General features: G+C 34.9%; 1 long non-coding RNA gene across 2 annotated transcripts in view; it reads left to right on the forward strand.

The window, feature by feature from the left end:
* Positions 1-325: 325 nt before the first annotated feature.
* LOC118160562 overlaps positions 326-23,777 on the forward strand; it is a 66,456-nt gene continuing 43,004 nt past the window's right edge. For both annotated transcript variants that reach the window (XR_004747569.1, XR_004747568.1), the window contains exons 1-3: positions 326-398; positions 3,520-3,724; positions 18,292-18,396. This is a non-coding gene — a long non-coding RNA (uncharacterized LOC118160562). The remainder of the gene's footprint in view (positions 399-3,519; positions 3,725-18,291; positions 18,397-23,777) is intronic.

Raw genomic sequence — 23,777 nt, forward strand, 5'->3', positions numbered from 1 at the left:
AGTTACTAAATGTGACACACACTGCGGTAGCAACTGCAACAGCTATACACCTGCTTCTTAACTCTTCATACTTTACTGGGAATAGGGCATATGCAGTCTTTGCCACGTTCATTATCACTTTGTCTGAGCACCATGTATAAATGTATATAAACTTAGTAATAATCTCTTGTTATCTGAGGAAAGCTGTTAAAGAAGCAGCAGCTGCGGCCTATACTCTGCCTCTGCATTTTGACACAGGTGTGGTAGTTAAATTTCCTCTTAAGTTCAAGACTTCTGGATGAAATGTTTTATTCATCCCAGCCACATCTTTCCTTTTGCTTTACACCAGTCCTTCCACAGAGTTAACCAGCATCAGGGCTGCCCTGAAATTTGGAGGAGGGTGTTTTACCCTTAACTAGGTGAGGAGATGGGCAGACAGACTTACTGTAGGATGCAGCAATGGCTTTTGAGGCAGGTCTGGAGTATGTTAACATCATTGGAAGTGCTTTCACTGACTTCTATCCAGGTTTTGGCTGGGGTAGAGTTGATTTTCTTTCTGGTAGCTGGTACGATGCTATGTTTTGGATTTAGGGTGAGAATAACCACCTTTGCTCTGCCCCAACTAAAACACCGGCGAGTTGTGCTCGTGCAGAGCCAAGGCCATTCCAGCTCCTGGTGCTGCCCTGCCAGTGAGGAGGCTGGGGGTGCACCAGGAGCTGGGAGGGGACCAGGAGCTGGGAGGGGACAGCTGGCCCGGGCTGCCCAAAGGGGTGTCCCACACCACATGGTGTCATGCTGAGCAATAAATATGGGGTGGCTGGATGGGGTTGGGGGGACTGCTGCGTGGGGAGAAGCCGAGCATCAGTCGGCAGGTGGTTAGCAATTGCATTGTGCATCGCTTGCTTTGTACCTTCTGTTATTACTATTAATAATAGCTATAGTTATCCCTTCATTTTCTGTCCTATTAGACATTCTTTATCTCAACCCAAGAGCTTTTGCCTTTTTTTTTTTTTTTTTTTTTTTCCTGATTCTCTCCCTCATCCCACTGAGGGGTGGAGGTGGGGGTGTGAGTGAATGGCTGTGATGCTTAGCTGCCTGCTGGCTTAAACCACAACTGCTTCTTTATGTACTGAGAATGTTTAGAACATTACCTATCCTTACTAATGTTTCAAACCCACACGCCACCCACTACTTTCTTAAGGCTACAAACAAATCTCACGACACACAGAAGAATTCCAGAGTGCATGTTTAAGTATTTGCTGTGCGTTATGTGTGCATGCAATAATTGAAAACTGTTTATAGAGGGCAGAAAAACTAGATCTTTGAATGGAACATTTATCTCTTGATGGAGTCTATAAGAGCTAGAAAGAAAAAGCAAACCACTTACTTTCACATTTACACTGTGATTTCTAAGCATAATTGTGACACGCTAATAACAATTTAAAAGCAATTTCACTGGTACTGGAAAGAAAAAAAACCACCAAGCCTGTGATCAGCAAAGCTGCTGATCAGCAGCTGACAAAGCTGCTGCTCAGCAAACTGACAGCAGAGGGCACCAGTGTCCTGCATTGGAGAAAAAAAATGGCTTTTATGTAAATTGTACGATAAATCCTTGTTTGCTCTTACCAGCAAGAAAACCAATGTCAGTTTTAACAGATTTTTAAGGTTGACTGTTTTGAGTGTTTCAGATAAGTGCTTGTTATGGAAATGCAGTTTCCAACATCAAATGCCAGAAAGAAAAAAGAAAAATGTCTAAACTGTTGTTTATCAAAATATGTTGCTCACGCTTGCTAAAGGTAATCCAGTTGTAAGGGCTTGTTGATTGTGAATTTTTAGCCCTTTCTTTCCTAAGAAAAGTATTTATTCTACATGTAAAATATTTTATGCTCTTATTTATTAGTAATCTTAAAGTTTTAAAGAACCTGTAGGAAAAATCTAGTAGTGTCTTATGTGACAGTTATTTTCATAAAAAAAAAATAACAAAAACACCAGAGAAAATATTGAGTTGCTGAAATCTATGCATGTTACTGGCATCTCCAAAAACTGAAGCCGACAAGGTTGCAAAAGCTAAGAACATCCACATAGAATACTCATTGCATTTCCTTGGTATTAACATGCATGTGTAAGTAGATAGTGCCTACCACCAGTATTTCAGCTTGCTGTAGAGATGTGAACCCTTGTGCCCCTAAGACATTTACCTGTTGTCAGGTTCAAAGGGTCAACAGGAAGTGCTATACAAGCTGTGTGTGCATGTGAATATTTGTATATATACCACAGAAAGATTATACCATATGCTTTTATGACATTGTATACTATTTATTGGCGGACATATATTTGTACGCATTTACTGAACAACACGGTTGCATTGTGTTACGTTTATTTAGATAATGGCTATAACAGGATGATAGCAGGAACAAATTCTTTGCAGATAGCACTGATGCAGGGTACCTTTTACACATGTTCAGAGATCACTGAGAGAACTGGTTATTGTGAGACCAGTGATTGAAAAAGGAATTAGTAAACCCACTGGTTGTTCCCTTGACCTAACACTGGTTTTGTTATTATTATATATTCATATTTATTTATTGAAAATAGCCATGTGAAGATAATGAGCTGAAGACCATTCTTTGTTTCTTGGCATTCTTAGGCACTTAGTCTCCAAGGATTTCAAAGTTGGCATGCTCTAAATTTGTAATAAAATACCCTTCTAATTGGTAAGCATAGAAAATATTACTTTAATAAATATTTGATGAACAAAGATGTTTTATCTGTTCATTAGACTCCAGAGTAATATATGTTCATTAGAAGAAGATGAATAACAGCATTTAATATTCTTTGTTTACAACAGAAGGTCACATGGAAGAATATATTAATATGTAAGTTGTGACCTTCACACTTTGTCAGTTTTAACAACAATGGGTTTGTTTCCCTTATATGGTCAGATCTGTGTTTGATTTCCAGCTTAATTAAAGCAATTACATTTACCCTTTGTGACAGGTAAAATGCATTGTGATTGACAAGATTGGTTTGGTTACTTCTAGTTTGTCCAAAAATAAATGAATAGATAAATAATTAAAAAAACGTTTTTAAGAAGGGAAATGTTCACATGCCACGGAATGAAGTTGTAAGTTACTAATGGATATATGAGCAATTAATACCAGAAACAGGGATCAGAAATTACATCAGATGATTTTTCTTTTTGAATACATATGTACCTTAGCAAGAAATAACAGTCACAGAAAGAGAAGGGTGCGGTCGGTCTCTTGCACTGCTTGTCTCGTAAGTCATGAACATGCTCTAAGTTCTCAAAGCTGTTAGATAGTACAACTGTTTAAAATTGCATGACTGGTAAGTGTATTACGCTTATAGCTTTCAGGCATGGTTTCACAGAAAATACAGTAGGAACAAAGAAACAGTGGGCCAGAGAGAAATAATGCTTAGAGCTTGTCAAAAGCTGCTTGTTTATTGAATGTAACTGTGCTTTCCATTATTATTTTCCATCAATAAAATCATAATTTTCTTTGAAAATCTGTTCTATAGTTAATCTTGGGAACCAGGATCCAGACATCTGCAGCCCAAAACAGGAATCAGGCCTACAAGAAACCATGGAATCCTAGCTTTCATTGATTTCTTACTGATTTTCAAATGAAAGTAAAAATATCAGAATTTCCTGGAGGACACATACTTAAATCAGCAACGGTGCTGGGGAAAAGCTGTTCCAATAAGACGTTTAACTTTGTGGGAGGTAAGCAAGGTAGGATCTTTACCTGTGGTTTAGCTGATGTATATAACATATTTTATTAATAATATAGACATCTCAACAATGCATTCTTTTGCTTTTTTCTAGTCAGGGTATGCTCTTCTTATTCCTTCTTTCCATAAAGAATGGTCTATGAATAATTCTTGCAGCATATATGGGTCAGACTACTAAAGAATTTGAAGGAACAGTACTGGAAAAAAGAAAAAAGTTTTTGTCATACGTAATCTGCATACAAAATCTTTTTTTTTCCTTCTTTTTTTTTCCTTTTATGTTTTCCTTTCTCCAGTCACATAGGTATCATCCCTCTTATTGAAAAGCAGAGCTGGGAAAAAAAAAAAAAACCTTGCATTTTTATCCTAATCAGAAACTACTTGATTTTTTTCCTCATTTTTATTTTGTACTCTAAATGCAAACATTGAATGCTGACTTCTGAGCAGTAAGTAGCCTATCACATACTCACAACAGTAAGGCATTAGTCACAGAGAAAAAGAAAAAGAAAAAGAAAAAAACAGCAATAAAAACAGCCATCATTGTGCTTCTGCCCTCCATGTTTCTGTAGAAAGTCCTGAAGAGAATGCAAACTGTGCTTTATCTTTGTGGTTTTGATTTACATTTCAGTGAGTCCACTTTCTCCTGTGTAAAAGTATTTTCTTCTCATTTGCATAAGACTACATGTTGCATAAATAGCATTGACTGTGAAGGAGTCAGCATAAAGGATGCAAGCAAGAATTACACATTCAAAGCAATAAATTAATAAGTTGTATGTATTATATCTCTTGAAGGGGAAGCACTATTTATAATGTTTGGTGAAAAAAATGAATTTGAGTTTGTAGATTGGTTCCATTCATGATGATAACCATGAAAAACGGTGTCCAAGATGCTGAGAGAGCAATGTCAAATGCGATGTCAAATGTCAAAGGCGTCCACATTCCTTGAGGCAATGCTGATACACTAACTATTCTCTTTTTCCCTGTTCTGAGGGAATTGTGTTGCCACGGCTGAGGGGAGGGGCTGTCCCTATGCTCCACCACTTTGCTCTCAGCACGGATTTGGTGTCTGTCCCAGAAACACTGGGGCTTGCTAGCAGCTCTGCCTCCGCCCCAAGAAAATAGAAGTGATAGAAGCCAACCGCTCCCCCTCTCCTTTTGTTCCTCTATTGTGCTACTCTCTTGTGGTTTCAATTCCGAATATGTTTTCGTCCTGTTTAAGAAAAGTCATCCTGTGGAATTAGGAGCCTGTGTAAACTTTACCCTCTGGTGACACAGTTAATACAAGAAGTTGTTAATATAGCAACTATATAGAAGTAATTCTGGGTTATCTGAGACGAGGATGGTAGCTGATGTTGAATCCTGTTGTTCTTTCTGAAAAAGACTTGGTTTTGACTCAGTTTTATTTTTTATCATACATTTATTAGCATTTCTGTGAAAATCCCTAATTTCTACAACATTTATAATAAATTTGTGATTAAGTTCTTTGCACAGGAATCTTCCCTGCATTAGTAGAACAAGGCCATATATTTCACATGGGTAGCTGTTCAGAATGTCCTATGACATGTCCAACAACAACTTTGTCCTACAAGCACGCTTCTTGGAAAGTTCAGAAGTGGCAAGATCCAAATAGATGGGATGCTTGGACTTTCCCTCCAGAGACAGGTGGTGTTCATCCTCAACACACAGGCCAGCGTGCCCACGATTACCTGTTTTCTGAATAAAAAGATGTTCAGATTCAGTGGTATTAATCTGACAGTGTTTTATAATTTGTTCCCAATTTAGATTTATAATAAATCAAAAAAAAAAAAGTTTAATTTGGACCTGGTTCCCAACCAAAGTTGTACCAATCTTTTGTACAATTACTATTTTTGTCACCTGTGGTCTGTTAATTTCTAAACAAGTAACATTCAGAAACACTGGAAATTCCTATGTCAGATTTTAGAACTGCTTTTGATACTCAGAAATTGAAAAGGTTTCTCGCGTCATTGCAACACCAATATTTGGCAGAAGTTGTGATGGGTACACTGCCCTCGCAGTGACACACTGTGACACACTGCCAGAGCAGTAAATCTTGAATTATAATTGCTATGACTATACAGCTGAAGAAAACACAATGATTACTTATTACTTGTCTCTACCTCTCACGGAAACGTCTACCGATGATGAAAGCTACTTTTTACATTTAAAAAATTGTGCTTGAAATTTGCATCCAATTCTATTCAAAGTTAATATGGCTTGAAATAATTTGTAGACTTTTCTAAATTGTTTCTCAGGATAATTACGTATGTACATATGCATTCTATTTTTCCACAGTCACCTGAATTAATTCAATGTAACAAAAATTCAGTACTCCTTCTATAAGCCAGATGTCAACATCCATTTTTTTAATTAGTATTCTTGTCACTGCTTTTCTATACAGAACTGGATTGTTTGCCAAAATTAAATGTGTGATATTAGACTATGTGCATTATTATAAATAGATGTATTTTGCCAGTCCAGCATATTACCAATGCTGTTCCTTGCAATGCACCTTTCTCATGTTCTGCAACTTTCTGGTTTAGGTAAATGCTGTATTGATATGTTTGATATTACTCAGTACTGGTATGGCAGATTTCCACTAGAATTAAAGGAGAAGAATGACATTACCCAAGTTACTAAATGATTAGAATTTACCAGATCTCCTACCAAGTCTCCTTACCTCTGTAAGTAAATGCAGATAAAAGAATACTCAGGGATGTGTCATATACACTAACGACAATTTGTTTTTTCCCAAAGCATCTATTTATTGCCATCATTAAAGTAAACAAAGAAACAAATAAATAAAGAGTCCTGGCAAGGATGTTTTGAATCAGAATGGCAAGTCCTATAGTCTGGTGACAGAGAGGAGAAAAGCTATCATATTGACTGTTTTTGTTAGGGTACATAGGCCTTCTGGAAAAGGCAGGGGACACACTTTCCAAATTTTCTGTTGGGAAAGTTAGTATGTTTGGTGAACAATGCAGAATAACTCATTGCCCTTCATGGGAGAGCTTGCAAGAAGAATGAAAAAATAACTTTCTCAGAAAAATTGAAAAAATCCAGCAAAGCTGACAAATCACCATCTAGTTCTTTTTTTTTTTTTTTTTTTTTTAAAAAAAATAATAATAATGCACAGAATATTGAGAACAATATCCCTTATATCTTATGAACCTTCAAGTGCAAAACCTTCAGTAGATTGCACTTACTAGTGAAAATCTGTGTACTAAAATTAGTGTTTATTATTGGGGAAAACAAACAAAAAAAAAATGCTTGTTTGGTTGCAAGAGGAACCATGACCTAAGCATTTGCTTGTGTGAGAATACTAGTTTTCGCACTAAAGTATTGGATGCATTTGTCAGATTGGGCTAGGCAATGTCTATGAAAGAGCCTAAATAAAAGTAATCCTTTTCAAAAATCAAGACTTTGAAGTCATCCTTTAGAAGATTAATCTATATGTGACCTGCAATAGAAAATGTTAGCACCATAAAATGTCTATGAGTTTGTTTTCTACAAACAAAAGAACCTAAATGTCATGGTTTTAGTTTTGACATCACAAATTTTGTACTTCTGACACTGTTTAATAGAGATGTCAAAAATGCAAATCAGTTACCATACTGACAATAACCTTTTAATGTTTAGTGAAGAGAGGGTATAGAAGGAGATGTTAGAGATTTCTTGGATATCTCTAAGGAGGGATGTAGAAATCCCACCAGCAGCAGTTGAGTCTGTGTAGCCAAAATCTGAAAAGAATCAAATCTTAGACAAGTATCAAGTTAACATGTTTATAATTATGTTATTATTATTAAATAATATATAAACATAATAGTAACAATAATAACACAACAAAATACTCTGAAGATTAGTTTGCATTCAGAGAAAAAAAGAGGCATTTTGTTCAAAATTTTTTGTTATTTAAAAAGACCTCTGAAAATGTTCCTCCCATGTGTTTATTAATTTATATTCCTGTCTAGACTTCTATCATTGTGTTTAGACCCTTTCAATCCATTTGTGCTCTGTGGGTGTAAGACCTGATTTGTAGTCATTCAGGAGAAGCTGAAAGTGAAAAAACTAGTTTCCTGATATCCTTAGGCCACAGAAAAAACGTCAGCAGAGACACAAGTGTGAGAGATTTAAGAGAGACAAAGGAAATGAAGAAAAGAAAGGCAGAAATCTACAACAATATACAAGGACGTTGTCCTAAAGATTTTTGGTCAGAAACAATGCCTGTATGTGCAAAATGTCAGTCAACATTTCAGAACATCCAGGAGACAAATTGTAATACTGTATTTTTTTTCCCTTCCCTGTTTCAGACATGTAGGAAGGTAAAGTGTCTTTAAGGATGACACAAGCCAGTTGCTTCAGTTTTTAACTGAATAAATATTTCATTCTTTACAATGGAGATTGATACCAGATTTGGGTTGTTGCCACAGTTTTGAGATAACTGACCTTCTACTGGGAAGAATACCAAGATAAGACATGTCCAGGCTTGTCAACCATTGCACAATTGTCAGAGCTCTCATGTATTTCCATCAAGCAGAGAGGACAGGTGAAAGAGCAGTTGCTTTCTGTGGAGGAAGTTTTGGCTTAACTCCATGGGAGGATGTAAAGGATGCCTTGTTGAGGAACAGGAGAAACAGTTTTTCCAAGTGTTGTTTGTAAGACCTATGCGGTTTTTTGTGCTTTTCTGCCCGTAAAGGCAAGTAATGCAGTGATATCAGACAAATCTCTTGTTTTTGTGTACCAGAGTGAGCTACAATCTTTGTTGCTACCCACTTTCCAAATGGGACTGGGACAGGAAAATGCGATAATGAAGAAGTTGTGTAGCAGCTATGGTAACATACTGCTTACCCTTAGAGGTCAGGAAAACAGACTAAACAGACTAAATGCTAGGAATTGCTAGGATATAGAGGAATAGAGAGCAAATGATGTAATTAGGGTGCTATATAAATCTGTGGTGCCCCTATATCTTGGCCACTTCGTGTGGTTCTGCGTTCTATATTCAGAACTGCTAGGATAGAAATGGCAAAGAGAAGTATCAAAGATACTTCTATAACAAAGCAGCATCTGTGGGAGGAATGGCTACTCTGACTAGGATTTTGTTAGTTGGAAAAAATGACAGAAAAATGTGATAAAAAGTCCATAGTAGTTATGTGAAGGCAGATATATGACATCTTTATTTATAAAATAATGAGAGGGACAGCAAAGGTGAATGGGAGGAAATCCTTCACTGTCAATTCCAAGGCGAGAGCTTGGGATCATCAAGGGAAATGCAACAAAAAATGTCCAGAGCTGAAGATTCTGAAGCAAGGAGATGCAGTCAGGAGGAGTCTGTCTGCTGGAAGTCCTCTGTTTTGAGTATGTGCAGACAGGCTATGGAGCTAAAAATATCTTTCAATTCACCCTATTGCTGCGTTTTTTCTCACCTAGCAGAAGACGTCAAGAAGATAGACCAAGTTTTTGGTTTGAGTGCTCAGAAACAGCAAAGAGAATATGGAATAAAGTTTGTACGTTAATACCAGAAATGCTGTCATAACATAGCACTGTACATGGCTATTCCCAAGGATAGCATACGTAGAACATAAACTTCTAGTTAGGTTATGTACAAGGCAAAAAAAAAAAAAAAAAAAAGAAAAACAATAAACCCCACAAATCCAGTATTCAGTAGTCAAATCCAGTATATGCAATATTTTTTGAAGTGGTATCTGTCAATAGTGAAAAAAGGCTTATTACGTTTTAATTTGAAAACCTTTTTAATTTAGAAGTATATGACAATATTTATTAAAACTCTCACCGAGAAAATAAAAATGCTTTAAAAAATGTGTAAAGGGTATAAAAATTATCCCTGTGTGGAAATTCAGATTTATGTTAAAATTTACCTGAATTCTTTTAAGGTGTGTAAAAATATTCAATAGTTATGTGTAAGGCGATCTATCAAAGTCATTTGCTTTTCTGGAATGTAAGTTTTAATATGCAAATGGAAAGCAAAATCACTACTACAACTGCATATAAATACTGTTTCTTGCTTCTCCCAAGTTAATTTCAACACTGACAATAGAGAAATAAGTATGTATTTTATTTAATATATTTTTCACAGTTCATTTCATTATGGGTAAAATTTAGCTATAAGTTACAGAGCGACAGTTTGATTTGGTTTCACTTGAGTATTTGGAAGTTTTTTGAACAGAAAAGATATAGTATACACCAGAACAATGCTTTACTTTGTGTTAATATTCAGTATGAATTTCACAAATTTAATTAGCTGGAGAGCTGAAACTCCCATAGTGAAGCTTCTACAGCTTAGTGCAGATTTTAAGCTATCAAGCAGCTTTACTGTAGCTTTGTTTACCACTTCTTCTATTTATAATATATACTTCGAAATTGCACGTCAATGGCAATTCTTGCAGCAGCATTAGTAGAAGAAACTGCTGTGTTTCCTTTGAAAGTATGAAAGACCTTGTTATGGGAAAAATGTATTAAGAGAGCCTGAAAATCAGTGTTGAACAGGAACTTTTTTGCTTCTGAGCTAAATCCCAGTGAATAAATTGGAAATAATCAATTTGGCTCAAATGCACTTGGATTCAGATTTACAAATAGTGAATAATAATAGTTCAAAATGCTACTTTTGAATAAGACCTGAGAATAGGGGCTGAACTTCTATAAATCCTAAAGAGTAGCCTGTTCCTGAGGGAATTCTGATGCAGATTTAACTCAGTGCAGGCTGTGCTTCCAGAAACACTTCAGCAGTGATAAGGTGTTCTAGCAACACATGAGCACACATTATTGTAATTGCAGGAAAGTGGCAAAAAACACAACAAGCAAACTACTTTGGGGCGATTTTTTAATGAGAACACAAAACAGACTGTGTAAGGCATGGTTATGAAGTGGAAGGAAGATGTAATTATGATAAAATTTTAAAGATATATTTATTTATTTTTCCATTGCTTCAGGTTTTTGGGGGAAGAATAAAAAAAGAGGAGGTAGACAAGAAAGACATCATTGAAATGGTTCTAGAGAAAAGACTAGAAATACAGATGGTGGGGTGAAATTATGTAACTAGATTTCACAAACCACCTGCTTGTTTAATCTTTTGAAATCTATATTTTCATGATTAGTACTGTGGCTTCATGTTTCTCTGTTTATTTCAAGAAGAAGAGACAACAGATTAGGTGAAGAGAAGAACAGAGAATCTCCATCAGCATAATATTCTGTCAGGAAATGAGGTTTGAACATCAATGCACCACAAAAGTACAAAGCATGTTTTCCTTATTGGAAACAGACTTCGCTTCTCACACCTTAAGGTTATACTGTTTTTTTCTATTCATTTTTCAACTTTCATTTATTTTGTTTCATGGTCTGTTTTCCATCTTTCATATATGCATATTTTTCCATTCATTTTCAAAAATATCTTTCTATGGTCATTGGGTCATTCAACATGCATATCCAATATTTATACACTACATATTAGATCCTAAGTAGTGTTAAACACAGTTGGATTGCCTTAAGTGTCCATGGTATTATTCTATTTGAGCAAAATGTTTGTCTATGAGACTCTGCAATGTGTCAGTTCCCCATTGTGGTAAATTTGATAGAAATATAGAAAAAGTTCAGGAATACTTTTAACCCTATTCTTCAGTTTTGAAGTGTAATTGAAATGAACTCAAGCTCAATGAGAGAACACTAAAAAGTAGATAAAGCAGTCTCATCTGTGTGATCATATACCTGTATATGATTGTATAAAATTTTGCTTCTGAGGCCAAAATGCCACTCCTAGATTTCCAGATTGCTCTACCTATACCGCTAGCTGTAGTCTGTATTGGCAAGCAAAGTGCAAGAAGGCACTGTTCTTTTCCCAGGTTGTTGTGGGCAAGGAACTCTTCTCGTTGTAGACATGCACACATAATGTAAACCCTAAACCTATTACCACTGACAACAAAATCCAGCAAATCTTACTTCATTTATTGCAGCTTTGAAATATGACACAGATGCTGGCTAGCACATAGATTTTTAAATGGCTCTCTCCAGTCTTTGCATCTCACCTTTCTATAGTATCAACATATGTTCCTCATTACTTCACTTGCCAGCACCTAAAAATCATCCTGAAATGAAAGGAGTTTGATGAATTGTTATAACACTTCAAGTTCTTGAAAAATAAGAGGATGATGATTGTAGAAAGCATTGCATAAAGCATTGCATTTATGATACTAAGTCTAAATTAGTTTAGACACAAACTGTTAAAATAATGTAAGTCTACTTCCTCCTAATGGCTTAAATGTCTAAGAAACCCAATTTCAGAGGATTAGCACTGAGGGCTGATGTATGTTGCAGCTACTGCAACCTAACCCAGCTACCTACAGGCCAAGGGGACAGCAAGTACTCTCGCTTTCTCAGCAGTGTTCTGGATGGAGGTGCCCAGGTGTGTCAGTAGCTCCTAGTAGCTAGCCCAGTCCTTCCTCATAGCAGCTTTCTGAGGTTTCCAGCCATTCCAAAAAGGCTCAAGCTCTCTTCACAGCTCTGCAGAATTATTTAATCCCGTCATCCTTTTTACCTTTACAGCTTCCAGTCAGAGACCTTCACAGCCTTCCTCTGTCCCACTACATGGCTTGACAAACCAAAGTCTACAGTCTAACCAAAACATGCTTTCTCTCAGTAAATTTGCTGTCTCCAGCAAATCCACTTCCAACCTCCTCTTACCTCAGAACCGTCAGCTGCCATGTCACATGCCATACACTTGTAGCCCAGCTCAAACTTGTCTGCTCAAATGTTTGGTGTCAGAAGCCTGTACTGGGTGCCAACATCCATGACCTTCCCACTTGCCACAGGCAGGGGAGCTCAATGTCCTTACCCAGAACCATCCGTCTCTAAAACTCAGGTGTAATCTGTGGTGAAAAAGGAGGAGGGATCTGTGTAGGATCAAAAAACTGAAGGAAAAGCAGGACCATCTTAGCCCTGTCCTGAAGCATCTTGGTTCTGCTACATTTATCAATCTCATTTCCTTCTCTTTCACTATACAGCTATAGAAAACTGTCATCCTGTGGCAATGCCACAGAGCTGACAGCCTGTCTGTTTCATCATCTAGCATTTCTCTAACTTGAAAGACCATGTCTGTCCATCTCAAGGAAGTTACTAGCCCTTAAGTACAGAAACCAAATGTTTTCTTCTTTATGCATTTTTCTTTGTACTATTCTCTAATGTAGGTGAGGACTGAAAATCTCTAATCTGGGTTTGTTCAGACACCTCATCTTTGAATATACTTTCTTCCTTACCCTTTCTTGTCTCTGGCACAGATGAAAATGGAATAATATCTACAGAAAACATTTTTAAGTTAAAATAAAACATTCTCTGGAAATTCCTATTCTGCAGTTACAATGTATCAAAAAATAATTTTCCTGAAAATATTGAAATATGTATATTAAAAACCACAGTAAAAGAACGTTGACTTCCTAAAAATAGCCAATGCCCCCCTCTCCCTCCTTCAAATGCTTCCATAACGTTTTATAGAAATTGTGCCTGGTATTGAAAATATAATGTTTATTATTTTATGTATATGTATATTATTTTATGTTTTTATTTTGATAATCCTAAAATATTTTAGCTTAATCATAATTTAAACCTTTTCTTCTGTCTTTTTTCCATTTAGGATCAGGGGGAAAAAAAATGACTGACTTTCTCACTTCTGTCTGACTCAGACAGAGTTTTGTGGCTTTTTATGAACTTTTATGTAGAGTACTTTTCTGGTATAACTTTCCTGAAGGCTGGAGTGGTACCTCAGTAAACGTGCTGGTACAGATTGTCTTCTCTAGAAGCTGGGATAACCCATACACCTCAGCGTAGTGCAACCACTCCATTATATTACCACAGCCAGAAATAAATCTGGTTGTGATTTGATGTTCAAAGCCTAACTGTCACATCATAAAATCCTAGTGAAAATTGTCAGGAAGAGATTATGTTTGGAGTTTCTCCATAGAAGATCCTTTTTTCCTCCTCTCCACCATCCCAAACAAATAGTTGTTTCAGCGGATCTCTTGGCTGAAGTTAAAAGACCATCTTTCTGCTCTGCAGTTTCCTTCTTTATTCTCCAACATAAATGAAATTCAGCATTGACTGACCCTGATTTGTTCACCATGAAACACTGTAGTTATGAATTTAATTAAACACAAAAAATTGAATATGAATGACTTTGTTCTGGAACATAACTTGTGTTAACGCAGTATATAATATAACTGTGACTTACATTCCTGGGAGTTATATTATAATGCCTTACCAAAGATACATTTTGGGGTTTTGCTTAATCACAGAAATTAATTTAAACATGAATTAGAAATATTTATTTGGGGTAAACAAAACAAAACAAAAACCAGTCTGAAGATAACCATATGCTAATTGAATTTGTAGTAGCTAGTGATATCATGCTGTTATTATATTGTAACTTTCTTAGATAATTTTAAATAATTCAGAGTGCGTTAAAAGGCCATGGTATTCATTGTTTTGCTTTGAAGCATTGCATGATACATGTTTTCCTCATGTTCCAAAATAAAAGGTGTTTTGATCTAAAGAAAAAAGAATCCATTATCCATTTTGTCAAGGTAAGATGGCTTTGCAAAATCTCCACATTCCTTCCTGGGAATCCACAGTTTTAGCAAGAGCTTATAGGAAAGCTAAAGTATGCTGTCTTCTTTACAAAGTGAGTAAGAGGTAAGAGGTAAGCCAAGCTGCCAAATAGTTGGAGATTTTATTGCTGTACAGATTAAAACAAACAAACAACAACAACAACAAAAACCAAACAACAACAACAAAAACACCTGTATTAATGCCATTATATTCAGGTGTGCCCCTTTATGTGGCACTGGGTTTTAAAAAATGTACATCTCTAGTGTTAGCATATTCTGAACTTTTCTGCATCCTGCATCTTTGCTTGTTGATAAACTTTCACCTGGTTGTGTAGTTGCTAAAAGGAATTCAATTGTTTTTACACCATTTACATCAATTTACACCATTTTCATACTGCCGTATCTTCAAAGAATTCAAGCTTTAGGTGATTTTATACTAGATAGAAGGATCACTTAAATTACTAAGAAATGAAATATTATTTCTAAGGAAACAAATAGTTATCCCAGTAAATAGTTTAATTAGTTTTAAAAAAATCACTGAAGATCTTATCCTTGTGCCATAGATTTTGTACAGTTTCATCTAGGATTTTTTTTCTTCCCTTTAAGTTATTTCTAATTTGCATGGGCTTTACTTCACCACACGGTCACCCAGCCACTTCTGCAGAAATAAGGAGGTGCATAGAAAGGTGATAGGAGAAAGTGGCAGTAGAGAAGAGGTGTCAGGAGCTGCTTCTATTGGTTTAACACCTCGTTATAATGTACAGGAAACTAGCCTTAATAGAGTGCCAATAATAAGAAAAAAGTACTCAGAATCATGCTTTTTATATCAAATCTAGATTATTTGGTTTAACCCATTCCCGTTCTAACATTTAAATTAACCAAATGTTTTTGTAATACTTTTATTTCATTGAACAGTTTTCGAATCAGTAACATAGCTGCTGCTCTCTTCTGGTCTTATTTTTTGGTATAAGTTATTTAAATATTCTTTAATCTGCTAATTAGTTTATATATTTATAAATGCTTTCCAGTAATTTTCTTTGTGTGGAATATGATGGACTTATGGATTGTTTTTGGAGAGACTAGATGATTCACGTCCTCAGTAATTTTAACAATTATTTATTGATTGAAAAGTCTTATTAAGTACCTATTGAAGTATTTGCTTATAAAATAGAATTCCATTTTATTCAGTTTTGTGTCAGTAATGCTTCAGTCCTTTTTTTTTTTTTTTTTTTTTTTTTTCTTTGTTGCAATTCAGATCTGAACTGTAATAGCTGAAATATAATCAGGTCAACATCTACATTATCTCTACAGTTATATATATATCCGTACAAATTAGCAAACAGAAGTCAATCCTCTAGCTGTGTTAGGAATTAATGGCATAGCTTTTTAGACAAATACCTCTCTACTGGCAAGTGGGATCTCAAGAGCAAAGGTAGTCTTTAAATTGAATTGTGGTATTGAGTAGTAGTGGAGTTTCTACTTCTCATGGATATGTGTAGCATAGAGAACTATAATATTAATTCTGGGAGAACTAATAACGTCTTGAATTGTGCAGTGTTGCTGTTTAAAATAAATGTATTTATACAAATAAAAAAATAAAATCAGCTTACTCAGAAGCTAATTTCCCTTCACTGAGGAAAGCTCAAATAAGCAAAAGAAAAGTGATGTATCTGTATGTTGATATACTCATACATAAATGTAAGCGTCTATATAAATAAGTTCAGTGTGATGCTTTTTTTCCAAACAATAGAGCCATTGAAGCTAAATTCTGTGGTCAACTAATTATTTTATAAAAAGCTTGCAATTGGATTTACAGTGAAGATTTTGATTCCCCACTGCTCTTTCAGTACATAATTGAACATGTAATTGCATACAGTTGAGAATTCACCAGCATTATTTATTCCATCAAATAATCTAAATATTTAATTTCAACTGTAATAAATTAAAACTATATTAGATTGTGGATTTCAACCATGTGTTACTCTTGCAACAAGAGAATCATTTCTTCATTAATTTTTAATATAGCAGATAGAACTATTTTGTGACCACATTTTCTTTGTAATAAGATTTCATTTTAAATGGTGATTTGCCATTCTAGGTTTTATTTATTGGGATATTCTTGACAGTTTGAATTGTCTAAAACTGGCAAGAAAAGTTGTAAAGTGGATTAAAATCTGTCTTAATTTTCCTGATTTTTAAAGATATTTTTTTTTTTTTCCTAATTTTTATAGTATTATTGTTAGAAGTATAATGAAGCAGAACTTCCATTTCAATGTCTTTAATTCATGGTTCTTATAGTGTTGAAATTTGAATGTGGAATTGTGTTACAAAAAGAGAAAAAAAATAAAACATGATTGTACCTTTCTGTAGAGTATACTAGAAGAGCAAACACTGGAATATAGAATTTGCAAACAGGGTACACATAAATAGAAATACAGAAGTGTATACCATACTATGAGGCAGAAGTCAGAAAATATGACATGCAGTTTTTTTTTTTTTTTTTTTTTTTTTTTAATTATTTAGAAATAGAAAGAATTTCAGTCTAACTCATATGATCTTCACTTGAGTTTCCCTCCCTTAATGTATGTTCAACCATTGCTGGTGCTGTCTAGGTATACACTGTCTTTATCCCTTGTAAGTGCTGCTTTGAGATGTTAAAGGAGATCATCCGATTTCTGAGCTGAAGCTTGGTGAAAAAAAAAAAAAGACATGGCAACAACCCATTCCACTGTGAAAACACATGAAGATATCATTCAGTAGCTCATTTTGAAGACAGCTTCTATGACTTGTATGACTCATGGAATGGCGTAGAAAAGGATAGAAGGAAACACAGAAGAAGGTAACAGCTAGTGCAGTGAGGGTGAACTGTGCGGTTTAGCACAGTTGGAAGTCACAGTTCTGTAAAGGTCCCTACATCACACTAGAGCTTTGATGTTGCATCACACTACAATATCAAGTTATAATTGGGACTTAAATGACTCAAGGGTAAGCCTTGAGGTGGAAAGAAAGAAAATCATTCCTGATATCCCTGAATAACAATTTGGAAAGGATTGTGGAAACTCATTGGAGAAAAATATGGTATTTAAAGGTGCTGATGCTTTACCGCCATCCTCCCCCACCATTCCCACGCAGACAGTGACTCAGGAGCAAATAGGACACTGGTTTTCATTGAGAGTTACTATTAAAGAAAGTAGGTGCAGCTGACCATTAACACAAAAATAACATGTTACTGACGGAACTCTAGCTTTACAGAAAAGCATTTCTACTACTGCTATTTTAGAATGTGATTCCTGCAGAAAATCCCACAAACAATAAAGAGCAGAACAAATCTGTCCTTTCATCGGAATACTTTGTTCATAGTTGATGTATAAAATGTTCCTGTATGGAAAAAATCTTAAAGGTCTTCTGTGTGTTTTGTTGTTTTGTATTTGTTTTTGTACCTATTGTGGTTCGTCCATCACTCTGTCACAGCTATTCTCTAATACCCATTCCTTGCATTTTGTTCAAAACTTTAAAAAAGGCATGTTGAAAACAAATAAAAAACAGCAGAAAATATGCCATAATCCTAGGTTAAAATTAATTAAACATTTTGCCATGAGGTTAGAGTGACCTTCAGCATCTACAACATCCATTATAAGCAGTTGAGGATGAGAGGAAGTCCATAGAATAGTATGATTTTTGCTACTGTTAGCTTTTTTACTTTCTTAGACTGTCATTGTTTTTTTTTTTTTTTTTTTTGAAAATAAGATCAACAGCAGCTTAAATGGTTTTGGTTTTGGGAAATAATCTATTTTTTTCCTTGTTAATTTTTGCTACTGCAAATGAAATTTGGCTTTTCTTTGCTTATGTCAATAGTAATCAATGCTTAATTCAAACTTTATGATCATCTGTGTTTTTTATGTTGCTAGATGCAATTTTATTATTTTTTTTTTCAAAGCAATGGCAAAGTGCTGAGTGAATAGGCCTGATGAATGAAGAGAAGCAAAGAGACGGAAATACTCCAAACTGCTCTGTTACATTCAAACAGTATTCTTCAGTTCAGGTACACAACGATATGAACTATATATACATATTATTTAATTATTTTTATATCCTCAATAGAATACTATAAAAAATCTTCTAAAAAAAAAAAAAAGAGAAACCTTGTGGCATGGATGTTTTTCTATTATGAACTGAACTTTTTAAGGTGGTTCCTTTTCTCACTGGAGCTAAGTAAATAATTTAAGAAAAATAATGTATTCTCTCCTTTTTACTTTTCTGTCTGATTATCAATTTCAGTTGAGCAGATTATGATGATTTTTGGCATATTTATTATTGAAAATTCTTGCATAGATTATCATTGTGGTTGCAAGATGCCTGCAATGCAGTTCTGTAGTTCATAGCATGGAGTTTCCACCCTTGATTTTGTTGGTTAGACTTTTCTATTTAAGACGAACTGTCTTTTTTCATTGGTAACTAGTACGGGAGTTATTAAAGCTAGCAGAAGCAACACCAGTCTCCTGGGGAATTCTGGTATTATTTTATATTTGCACCAACTTGGGGGAAGGGTGTTTTTTTTTGCGCCAATTTTGGGTGAAAGGAGGGGAAAAGGGCTGGTAAACTAGATTCCCTGGTCCTATTTGCTGATAATACTGCAATGCAGATGAGATAAAAATCTCTAAACCTATACTTTGGATTATGCAAATAATTCAAGTTAGCTGTACAAAACATGGAATCAGGAAGAAATTTTTGATTTCACTAGTGCAATCTTGGAATTTAAGAGAAAAACCTAATACACAATGTTTTTTATTGTTCTTATTCTCTTATTCTGAAAATACTTCATTTTAAGTGGGGGGGGGGGCCCCCCCAAATGTAAAAAAAACTTTGGTCAATAATAGTGTTATAAGGAATTATATGAGCTTACCTAACCCAGAAGCCTGTCTCATGCGGTAGCCAGAAGTAGATAACTAAAACAGAGCAAATATCTATGATTCTTTCCCCTAACATTGATTTGCAGCTTATGAAATTTATTTGTAAGGCATAATTTTTATGTAGTTAATATCCCTCTTTCTTGAACTTGTCCTGCTGCTCCTTGAATCTATGTAAGTTTTGGCATTGTCTGTTATCTGGGGATATCTAGGGATATCTATCCTTAGTTGTAGGTTGTATGGAACTACAGAATTTTCTGTATTTTTTGTATTTGGATTTGAATTCTTTGTCCATTATTTTTTCTCCTGAAGGTTTTGTTACGAACAGATTGCTACTTAGAAAAAAGGTTCAGAAATTGATGTCAAGCAGAGTCTCTCTGCAGGAAGTGTTCAGATACTATTTATTCTACTGAGAAAGCCATGTGAAAATACAGGTTTTATACCAAATGTGAATAGACTATTTTGGATCAACTTGGGAATGCCATGTCAGCCATTTTACCCTCTGTATGGGTGCATCTTGAACTCTAGTGCTTCCACCCACAAGCACAGCCATGGTTTTGTATGACAGAAAAGATTCAGAAATCTCACACCATTTGCAGTGTGGAATGGGAGGGGTTTTTTTGTTTTTCTTATTGCTGTGTCAGGCCAAAGTTGCCACTCAATTTAGCTTCATGCTTGAATTTGAGTTTAAACGCTTGCCAAGCAGGTCGTGTTTTATTATTTGTTTATACTTCTGTGTTTTTTGCTGTTATTATTGATTACATTAACATCTAGAAGTAGTCAGTGTTCCATTGTGTGAATGCGAAGTCCAGAAGTGGAAAGAGCCCTGTGCCATACTTGCACAAGGGGGAAATTGTTCCTGCCCCAGACTGCTTCCAGAGGTGGATTGAAGTATGTGGTAGCAAGGAGAATACCAGGGGGTAGTTTGATGTGAAGGAGACAAAGTGAAGACCAAGTGATAAGGTTTAGAAGGTTAAACAGAACTCCCTCTTTTCATGTTTTTAGACTTAACTTTCTAACTGGGATGACAATGTCTGCCCTTCAAGACCTTTGTTTGAAACTTCAGTGCAAGAAATTGCCTTTTTTTCTTATATATGCAGGTACCTTAGCTTTCCAATAAAAATACATTCAGATGTCTCAAACATAGCCTGTGAAAATTGTCTGGTATTTGCTAAATATAATAATGTTTCCTTGGAATTCCTACTAATTTGCTTGAGTATTCATGTAAGACCATTAAATAAGGAAACATCTACAAAATGACTATCTTATTGATATGGAAATGTGTGAAAATTTGCAATAGAACATCATTTTTTGTTCTTGTATTGTCTAAGCAGTTTCTTTTTTAAAAGGATTTCTAGCATTTTTAGTAAAAAAATGCTAGGTTCTAAAATGAATAGTCGTAACTCTTTAATTATAAAAATCATTATAGTGTCACAGAAGCCAGCAAAGATACTCTGCTTTGCATCAGCTGAGAATCTGCCCCTGGTATACACATGAACTCCTTTTTATCCTGAATGATGAGAGCAGACCTCTGAATATTGCAGGCAAGAAGGTCCATGCTGTGCAGTTCAGCTACACAAATCTCAGTTTTCATTGCTGGATTTACATCCCATGTAATGTTTCCAGTAGGCTCGGCTCGAGCATTCTGACACAATTTATACAAAAATCCAATATAAAAGAAAAAATTAATTTCCTGCTTTTTGAAGTAGTTCACAAGGCCTTAAATTTGATGTTATTTCTATGGAACTTCTTATAGACCTAAAAGCCTCATTTAAGATTTGCTGTTTGTCATTCATGTAGATTTAATTTAGCATGTTTCTGTAGACTATACATATGGTACAATCCTTTTTTTTCTTATTTTTCCTTTTTTTTTTTTTTTTTTAATTTTAACAGTATTTTAGTGGCCTTTACAGCTTAAGCTTTAAATCATCTTAATTAAATATAAAGGAGGAAAAACAGTTCAATTTTCTTGTTGCATGGTAGTTGTATCTTGCCTGGTAGATTGTTACCTTGTTTTCCCTAAAACAAAAAATGTCTCCACTGTCTGCAGTACATATGATATGTCACTAAAAACATAAGCAGAACATATGCCCTTTGTGCCTCCATAAGGGAGATGCTCCAAGGAGTGTTTCTTCATGTTTTGTACTGAGCTCTACGAAAATACTGCTAATTATTGCTGACCTAGTCTGTGACACTGCGATTTCAATAATGCACTTTCAAGCAAAAAACTGAGCAACAAGCCAGTCCCTTGCTATATCATTATACCCTATCTTACCCTCCTACTTTGGACACTGGGGTAGAGGATTAGATCCATAATGCATTTGGAAAGCATTGTATGTGACCTACGAACTTTGTAGTTAATCTCTGCTGTCGGGAGGAGGAATGAAAAACCTCTCATAATCTGTATTTCTTTAGCTGATATCATTTGTACAAGTATTTATTGTTCATTAATACCAGAGAAAAAGGCCTATGAGAAGAAAGAGACGAAGAAGAAAGCATTATCGGTCATATAATTGCACATTGCACTGCCCACACTAAGCAGTGGGTATTATCATTAGTAAGTGCTGCCCATCATTAATTTATTTTGTTTCCACAAGTCTATATATTGGATTTTTAACTGGTCTTTCCATAGCTATTGTATAAACAATACAAAGCTTTTTTTTTTTCCCTGCTAGTTTTAAAAGAGATTCACTAATTAGATAATTTGTGGCATAGGGGCAAGTCTGGGGATTTCTTTCTTTGAAAAAGAAGACAGCTCTTTTGCAGTCTCTGTGTCCTTGGAGACTGTTAAGAAGGTTATTCTCTATCAGTTTAGCTGCTTTTCAAATGCTTAGGACAGTGTATTAAAAGAAAAAATAGAAACAACAAAAAATATAATGACAATCTTCTGTCTTTTCTATAATAGAATTGCATTATATCCCTTTTGTTCACATTTTTCAGTGTTTGAGGTTATCATTTTGCTATTGCAAAGCCACGTGTAATATTGATTACGAACTCTTGCATAAAAATATAAAGCTTACTTTGTTCTTCTTTCAATGGTATTTTGAGATAAAGTATGAGCCCTGACTCATGTTAGGTAGCATTCTTTCTTTCTGAGACTGGTTAATTTCAGTAGGGACACCTGATGACAGAAATCAGCAGAATGCTGAAAACCTGCTTTTTATAACCGTAGCTGGTATTTTACTCCAAGCAAAAACAGCTTCATATGGCTAGTTTTCACCCAGACACATTGTATTTTGACATAAATAATCACTGATAAAACTGAGGAGTTCAAACTTTAAACACCTCATGAATTCTTTCCACCTCATTTTAAAAATTAGGGAATGGTTAGGGAACGACTGGTTGCCCATCTGTACTTCAAATTCATTTGGAAAGTTCCAGTTGAACATTTCAGAACATATGCACAAGCACGTACAAAAGGCAAACATATCTGTGAAACAAAAATGTGAAATAAGCATACATATATAATAAGAAAATAAAAAAAAAATTATATATTTATAACATCAGATTTCATAATGTCTTTGATCCCAGTGTCTTTGATCCCATGTTTCACATATGACTAAAGTAAAACATTTCATTAAGCATATTTTTTTCCAAAAGTTATAGCAGATTTCACTTTCCTTCAGTTTAGGTGTCTCACATGAGGTGTACCGGATTTGATTTTCAGAAACATTAAGGATCTATAACACTTCCTGACTTCACATATAAAAATAAGGCTCTCAAAACCTGTAAAAATCAGCATAGAGAAATAGCTTCAAGAATACAGTGATATGCTCCAACACAGTGACAGACTTCTCAGTATTGGTGACTTCAAGCTGTAGCACATTAACAGTAAAATTGAGCCTTGACATCAAATTTCTAAGTTTTTAGTTTAGGTGTTCCATCTACTAGAATTTTACAAAAAGACTATTTAAAAATGTGAACTGTTGGTGATTATTTAAAGTTTCAATTTTTTTTAGGATTTATTTGATCAAGTAACCCACAAAGGCAATTTATTTTATTTTTTCCCTGTGACTGCTTTTGACAGTGAGGTCTTATTAAAATAAACTTTTTTTTTTTTTTTAAGAAAAAAAAAAAGAACAAACGCCTTTTGTTTAACTTAATGCATTTTAAATATGACAAAATGACACAAAACTCATGCAGTTTACTTTTCTAATTTCTGACTAATGTTTCAGGTGCCAGGGTCCTACCAACCTCCTTCTAGTTCTTCTCTCCTCTTTCTCCATTTCAGCAATTGTATGCACCTTCAACAGCTCTCCATCCATGTAAAAATCTTGACTTTAGTAGGATCAGAATTTTATAATCAAGTGTTTAATGACTACTGTTCTTATGTGCACAGTCCCTTGGAAGTTGCCATGAATATTCCTGTTCTTCTTGCATGAAATTGTAATAGAGCACGACAAGGATTTGATGGAAACATCCAACGTTAATAATAGTAAGAACAACTACAATAACATCAGTAAGATCCTTTATTTAAAAAATAAATTAAGAAATGTAGATAGATAGCAATTGTATT

The sequence above is a fragment of the Oxyura jamaicensis genome, chromosome 1, assembly GCF_011077185.1.
Source record: "Oxyura jamaicensis isolate SHBP4307 breed ruddy duck chromosome 1, BPBGC_Ojam_1.0, whole genome shotgun sequence".
In the NCBI taxonomy this organism is placed as follows: domain Eukaryota; kingdom Metazoa; phylum Chordata; class Aves; order Anseriformes; family Anatidae; genus Oxyura; species Oxyura jamaicensis.